Source organism: Gossypium hirsutum, chromosome D01, assembly GCF_007990345.1.
Source record: "Gossypium hirsutum isolate 1008001.06 chromosome D01, Gossypium_hirsutum_v2.1, whole genome shotgun sequence".
NCBI lineage: Eukaryota > Viridiplantae > Streptophyta > Magnoliopsida > Malvales > Malvaceae > Gossypium > Gossypium hirsutum.
The window spans coordinates 56,729,675-56,738,337 of NC_053437.1; positions in this window are offsets into that span (position 1 = coordinate 56,729,675).

Here is an 8,663-nt window from a genome sequence, read left to right on the forward strand (position 1 = left end):
TCTTGGATATTATTTCGTTTCTTGGTTGTTAATCGGTTATTTTCGTGATTTATTCTTTGTTGTGTTCATTAGTTAATTAATTTAGTTCATTTTGGTTTTTAATCAATCACTCGATTTATTTGGTTAAATAATAGAAAGACAGTAATTACTAGTACATTTAGTTTTTAATCAATCATCTGAATTTCTCTTGGGGTGGTCAAGAAAATCAAAGGTCATAACCCCCTCTAGGTTTTCAGCAACCTTATCAGCAAGAAAAAAAAGCCGAATCTAAAATAGATGTTAATGAAATTTATTTCAGTGCCAGAAACTAGATTCAAGAACACTGAGACAACTTTGAGGAATCATCAAGCATCTATTCAGGGACTCGAGAATTAGATTAGTCAGCTTCGTAAATTGGTTTCGGAGAGACAACAAGGCAATTTACCCAGTAACACTAAAACCAATCGAAAAGAGCAAGTCTGCATAATCACTGTACGAACTGGAAAGGTGTTAGTTGAACCTTAAAAGAAGTTGAATCTAGAAGTTATTGAGAAAAATGAAGGGGTTAAGGAAAGTAAGAAAGAGCATAAACAGGTGTTCAAAGAATACAAACTGCCAATTCCATATCTGACAAAAGTGAAGAAAGACCGCATGAATGAACAATATTGTAAATTTCTTGAACTTTTGAAAAAGAAACTATATATTAACTTACCTTTTGTTGAAGTCCTTTCGTAGATGCCAAAGTATACAAAATTTTTAAAGGAGTTGTTAACAAATAAAAAGAAGTTAGATGACCTGTCCACTGTAGAGCTCAATGAGGAGTGTTTGACAATTCTCCAATAAAAAGCTACCCACCAAGCTTAAAGATCGAGGGTATTTTACTATCTCTTATTTTATTGGTAGCTTAAATGTTGAAAAAGCTTTGGCTCATTTGGGTGCTAGTATAAATTTGATGCCTTATAAAATGTTCAAACAACTTGTTCTCGGGGAACCAAAACCCAATAAGATGTGTATTCAATTAGCTTACAAATCAATTAAGTATCATAGGGGCATTATTGAAGATGTACTTGTTAAACTTGATAAATTTATATTCCCTATTGATTTTGTTATATTAAACATGGACGAGGATATTGAGTTACCCATAATCTTAGGTCGACCCTTTTTAGCCATTGCTAGAACTGTTATTGATATAGGTAATGGTGAACTTTTGCTAAGGGTAGGTGATGAAGAGGTTACTCTTCAAGCACGTGAACTTTTTAGAGTTTCTAGTGAGCGAGATGATACTCGTTATTTTGATAGTTTTAGTAATCGAGCGACTCAAAATTCTTTGCAGGAAATCACTAATGAAAACATGTTAGAATTGTATCTTGTTCAAGGTGATAAAAATTAAGGGACGAGTGGAGAACGAATGGTGCAACTTGATGAATTAGACGAATGACAACCAAAGGCTTATGAGAAACCAAAAATGTTCAAAGAAGTAATAAAGAAAGCCATGGTGTGCATTTTAAATCGACGAACAAATTCAAAGTAGGAGACAAAGTGTTGCTGCAGAATTTAGATCCACAAATGTTCCTTGAAGAGCTTAAATTAAGATGGTCAAAATTTTTTATGCATTTTTGGGTGATTATTTGATGTCAATTGTGAATTTTCTACTCCTAATCCTTTAAATTCATGTTTTTACGCTTAATAAAGCACTTGGGATCAAAAGGAGTAAAAAATGAGTGGAAATCAAAAAAATCAAAACAAGCTATAAGATTCACACGGGCTGGCCCATTCCATACGGCCATGTGACCTACATGGGCTACCATACGGCCTTGTGGTAGCCCGTGTCGATTTCACAACCTGCTTCCCAAACATGCAAAAACACTCAAATTTAGGCTTTCTGAGCATTATAAAGTCTATAAATACCAAATAGAATAAGACATATAGGAGCCGTCAGAGAATATCAAGAAAATAACTCGAAGAACACCATCGAAGCCAATTCTGAAGTGGATTTCCATCAAGATCGAAAACCTCCTTTTAATTTTCCTTGAAGTTTTTATGAGATTATTTGTTTCTTGTGGTTTTTCTGACACAGATATTTTTTTTAGGATTATGAACTAATTCCCTAGATACCTAAGGAAGATCAAACCTATGATGAATTCTATTATTTAATTTCTGTTTTACATGATAAATACTTGATATTAATTCATGTTTTTGGGATATTAATTCATGTTTAATATGCTTAATTTAGTGGAGGAAAAGTCCATGTTTAAGAGTAGATCTAACATAATTGAGTGGAGTTGCATGCAATCCTAGAAATAGGACGACATAAATCAACCGGATTAGAGTCAAATCTAATAGGGAAATTCGTAGATCGATGTGATGAAACTATAAGGGTTTTAATTAGAAAGAGATTTCAAATAATCAACGTAGAGTCAGTTGTTTTTACTCTCGAAAGAGATATTAATCATTTAATTCAAAGTCATAATAATAGATAAAGTCTAGGTGGATTCTTTCCTAGGTATTGTCTCTCTCATTGGTTAATATTCGATTATTTCCTTGATTCATTCTCTTTTGAGTTCTTAGTTAATTTAGTTTAGTAATTTTAGCTTAAAACCTATCACTCGAATTTGTCGGTTAAATAATAAGAAAACGGTAATTACTAATACTTTTAGTCCTCATAGATATGATATCTTTACTCACCGTAGCTATACTATTGTTCGATAGGTGCACTTGCCTTAGTCATATTTTTAGTTAGTCACGTGAGACACATCAATATACATTTGGAATCTCAAGTTAACAGTTTTTAGTATGTTGAGTGTAGTGACTGTAGCTATGATCAAACTCTTAAAGAAACTTTCAAGTCCTTCAAGATACTGGGTTGTAAAATGCCCAAATGGGAGTCCAGAATTTCTATTTCATGCTATCAATATATGTATATGATAAACAAAAAATGTGTACAAGGATGAAAGTTACTATACTAGGCATAGAATAAACAACAAATGTATATGCTAAAGAAATATTAAATTCATTTGTCAAAATTCTTTTCATTTATGATAGATGAAGTATACATATATTTTTTTAGCAATGTACAAGGATGTATAGCAAAATTGTATAAAGTTGTTTTCTATTGCCATATGTTATACCTTTCTGCAGCCTAATAGCTAAGGATGTTGAGAACAGAAACTCTAGTTTTGACCAAGAGCCTCAACAAGCACCCCACTCTATCTTCAAGATCTTGAATACTTGACTCCAATTTCTGCAACTCAATTTGTGCATTATCAATGCTCATTTTACTAGATTTTCTGGTCTTGTTACCAATGAGAGTGCATAAAACTGCATCCACTTTCTCGAATTCATTTGTTTTCGTTGCTTCTCCCTCGTGTGTTACGTGTTTGGAGCTCATCAACTTGGACAGAAAACACCAATTGGTCGATTTTGATTCCATCTTTGTAATTCAACCTCCAAATTAGCAAAATTAGATCTTAATCTAACAGACCTAAAAGGTGCACCAAACCATTCTGGAATGATTATTAAAATTTATCCCCAAACTAAGAAAACAAAGAAAATTTGTGGGAAAAACAACTAGACCATATAACTTTCCTATTACTAACTAGAAACATGTAAATTTTCATTTAAATACAATTGGAATCTCAAGTTAACAGTTTTGAGTATGTTGAGTGTAGTGATTGTAGCTATGATCAAACTTGTTGGAATTTTGATACTGTTACGAGATGACCATTCATGCAGCAAACACATTTGGCGAACCCATTAAGATTGGCAATCTCACAGAAAGTGGCGAGCTCATTAATTTTGATGAACAAAAAAATATGAACAGGATTTGATGAGTTTACTTGCAAGACAAGTTAAACAAAATATATTTGCTTTCTAGAAGATTTGGTTTTTTATTAGTATAATATATTTAGCATTTATTAGTATAAATATCTTTTTTATTTCTTTCCATATTTAGGAGTTTTTTCTTGCCATAAATACCATTGTTACATTGTTCAAAATAGATGAGTTAAAAATAATAAAAACCTTAGCAATCATTTTTGTTGCTAATATTTTTTTTTGTTTCTTCTCTACAATTCTTCCTTTCTTAGTATCGACTTAAACACCATTGAGGGACAGTGCTACAGTTGCTAAAATTAAACACCACAGTGACGAACGAGCTAAAAGATACAAGGTAATGTCCTATATTCAAAATGGCATCTTGGATGTCATATTCATACGCATTATGGCCTGTGAAAATAAAGGAAAAGTTTCAAGCTTCAGATAAGACCAGACAACAACAACAACAACTCATTAATCTCAGGAGATATTCTGAGAATTTGAAGATGAAGGAGCCAGACACAGTGAAGTAATATGCAAACAGGATTATGGCGGTTGTAAACAACATCAAGCTATTTGGGGAAGAGTTTGCAGCTAGCAAGGTCGTTGAAAAGGTCATAAAAACACTTCTTGAGAGGTATGAATCAAATATTTCCTCACTCAAAGACTCAAGGGATCTCTCGGTGATCTCTCTTTCAGAATTGAAAAATTTATTGTATGCTTAAGAACAAAGAATAGCATCAAGGAATAAGGAGCAGGCAGAAGAAAAAGCTTTACGAGCCCTGAGCATTGAAGGTGAAAACCCCCAAAAACATAAGGGAAATAAAGGTTGGTCAAAAGATGAAGGTGAAGTTGATAAGATGGTGGATAGAAGAAATATTCACCATGTTTGCATTGTAAGAAAAACACTCATCTTGCGAAATATTGCTAGTACAGACCAAATATTAAGTGCAGATCATGCAAGCAGTTAGGTCATATAGAGAAGGTATGCAAGAACATAGGGTGAACCCCTCAACAGAATATGCAAGCTCAAGCAACTGAGGAAGATTGCATTCAAGAATAGCAGGTGTTCACAACCACAAGTTATGCTTCAAAGAACAAAGTCGTGAAAGGTTGGTTGATCAATAGTGGATGCACCAACCATATGACCTCTGATGAAAGAATCTTCACGAAGATTGATCGAAGTTGCGATCTTAAAGTAACAGCGAACTCTTAGAAGCTATGGGTAAGGGTGAACTTGTGCTTAATTCATCATCAAGTTCTAAAGTAATTGGTCAACTACTTGCAAAAATTTACAATGTAGTTTTTAAGAATTATGGCTGCATAATATTTGATTCATTGGGACATTAAGTTGTAACAGCCTCGATGAGAAATAGAAGTTTTATGTTGGATTGAAATTTGGCGAACTCAAGGGCCTACACTAGTACGGTAGTGATGTGAACCTTTGGCACAAAAGAATAGGACACGCGAACTATAAGTCCCTGAGTCGATTGTGCGAAGTAGGTTTAGTTCAAGAAATAATCAATGTTGAGAAGGAAAATGGTACTTGTGAAGTCTGCCAACTTGAAAAGAAAACGAGGTTACTGTTCCTAGTGAATAAAGCTTGGCAAGCTCAAGAAAAGCTACAGTTGGTGCACTTTGACGTGTGCAGACCCTTGAAAACACCTTCATTAAATGGGTGTAGATACTTTGTTTTTCTCATTGACGACTGCACCAGGTATTGCTGGGTGTATTTTTTGAAACAAAAAAAATAATGTTGAAGAAGTATTTTGGAAACTTCAAGTACAGTTGAAAACCAGACTGATAGGAAACTGAAAAATATCAGGTCTGACAATGAAACCGAGTACACTTTTGAGAGATTCCAAAACTACTGTGGAGAAGCTAGAATCATCACCAGCTCACCAATATTTACACTCCACAGTAGAATAGAGTCTGGGAAAGAAAGAATAGGATAGTAATAGATATGGCAAGGTGCCTATTATTTAAAAGCAGGTTGCAAAATAAGTTTTGGGCTGAGGCAGTGAACACATCAGTCTATTTACTGAACAAGCTACCATCTAAGACAGTAAAAGAGATGACTCCATTCGAAGCATGGAATGGAAACAAACTCTCTATTTCTTACTTAGAATTTTTTGGCTGTGTCTATTTTATTCGTGTTCCACATGTGAAAAGGAACAAGTTAAAATTAAGGTCGCAACCATGTATCTTTCTTGGGTATAGCAATAATAGGAAGGGACATAGAATTTATGATCCTTCCTCCAAGAAAATTTTGGCTAGTAGGGATGTTGTGTTCGATGAAAGCAAAACATGGAATTAGGATACTACTAAGGTTGAGCAAAGGTTGGGCAAATTGGGTTCGCAAAACTATTATGATGATGGCGAGCTGAGGTCGTGGTCTAGCAATGAGTTAACTAATGTAACTTCGATGACACTCCAGTAAGGAGCACATGATCCATTAATGAGATCTATCAAAGAGCTGACGTAGCACTACCTGAACCTAAGAGTTTTGAAGAGGTTGAAACTATTGAAGGCTGGAAAGAAGCCATGCAAGAATAAATAAGCATAATTCATAAGAACCAAACTTTGGAGCACATTGACAAACCATCGCACAAAAAGGTCATTAGTGTCAAGTGGGTGTTCAAAACCAAATTAAATGTTGATGGTTCTCTTAACAAGCTGAAGGCGAGATTGGTTGTGAAAGGTTTCAGTCAATAGTATGGCATTGATTACTGGGAGACGTTTGCACCAGTAGCAAGGCTGGACACGATCAGATTATTATTGTCCTTAGTAGCATAGATGTTGTAACAACCCGTTTTTCAGTGGTTTTATGGCCACAGATTCGATGAGTAAGTTCGTAAATGTTAGTATTTAATTTTTACAAGTCAATTATGATTATTAAAAGGTTTTTGATATGGTAATTTATGCTATTCGAATAATTAATTAAGTTCATCTGGTAAGACCCTAAAGTCAAGTGGCTTTAGAAAATGAGGTATCGGGACCTCAGTTCTATAAACCGAGTCATAAATATTTTTATAAATAGTTACGGAGTTTTATAAAGGCCCTATTAAAGTTCCATTGAAAAATTTTAACGTTTCGATAATTAATTAAGACAAAAAGACTAAATCATAAAAGTTGAAGAAAGTCTATCGTTATTAGTTTAAATGTGTTATTTGATTGAAGAATTATAATTGAAGGGTCTTAATGGGTAAATTACCCATTCTTAAGTTGGTGGACGGTTAAAGCTTTATTTTCTTTTAATTTTATATGTATTTTATATGTTATAATATTATTATTAAAATATAAAGATAAAATAATGAATAAAAAGGCTAATAAAATAAAACAAAAGGGCATCATCTTCTTAAGCACACTGAATGTGCCATGGAAAAAGAAATGGAGAAGTTTTAAGCTTCGGCCTTGCTTTGAATGATGCATGTAAGTCAGTTTTAGTCTCGTTTTTAATAATTTTTGTGTTTTTTAGATCGTTGCAACTAGGTTCAGCTAGCCCGTACCTTCGATTTTGAAACTATTAAAGATTTTAAATGTTTTTATTTATGAATCTTGTGGTTTTTTATGTTAAATGATGAATTTGAGATTTTAGTGGCTATGTAACAGTATTTTGTTAAGTGATTTTTAATGTATTTATCGATTAAGGACTAAATTGTTGAATTAATAAAAGTACAAGGATTTGATGTGAAATTATTACAAAGTTGGGCTATATTGGGTGCCATGAACATTTTGCTAAGCTTCAATTTGGGTAATAATGGTTAAATTGCATGTTTTAGGCTCAGGGACTAAATTGAATAAAAGTAAAATATTAGGGGTAATTTTGTAAAATTTTCAAACTGACTAAATTGCATAAAATAATTTTTTTTGCTATCTAAATTAATAAACTGAATGAAATTATTAATTTAGATCAAGATTGAGTGGAAAATCGAAGAGAATGAAAATTACAAAAATGCCCCTATAGTTTGACATTTCTGCAGTTCAATCTAGGTAAGTTCGTACGGTTAGAATTTAACATCAATATGAATTTTTGAGTAGATTAACATGGAAAAACTTATATATTTATTTTTAATTGTTTCTAATTAATGGTAATTCGAGATATAATATTGAATTTGATGCTCGATTTGGATTGAACGCGGGATAGAGTACAATTGTGATTTGTTGTGTTTTGGGGGTTTGAAGTGGAGATGGCATTGGAGGGAGATACTTGTATATTACCCAGGTAAACCGGGGTTCAGCATTTTTTGCAAACTCTCGTGTTATACTCTTTGTCTGGTGTGTTTCAGTTGGATTAGCTTTTCTGAGCTTCTATCTAGTGTGTTTTGGTTGGGCTCTTATGAGCTTCTGTTGATTTGACGATGTACTCTTAATTGTAAGTCGTTATTCGAATGGGAAATCCTAATGAATTTGAAAGATTTGTTATTTATTGAATATTGATCTGAACATAGATGAATTCATCGATTGAAATTGGGATTGACAGGGAATTCTCATGATTAATTATTATTGTTTGAACTGTTGTATTTACTTTGGTAAGATTTATAATGCATCGAACTTACTAAGCTTTATTAAGCTTACTTATGTTGTTTAATGTCATTGTAGATACTCGGAAGGTTGGACGACCGGGTCGGCACTCAAGTCACACTATTTAGCTCAATTCAGTAGATTTTGGAACGTTTATTTCAAATTATATGGCATGTATAGGCTCTTGTGTGATTATCATTAATTTTTTGGTTTATATATAAATTATAGATGATCATTTGTGTAAATGGTCAACTTATATAATATATGAGAAAGAGGTATAGTTTCTATGCTAATGTGAATAATATGTACCAAAGAAATGTTATGATTGAGATACCTTTGATAGGTAT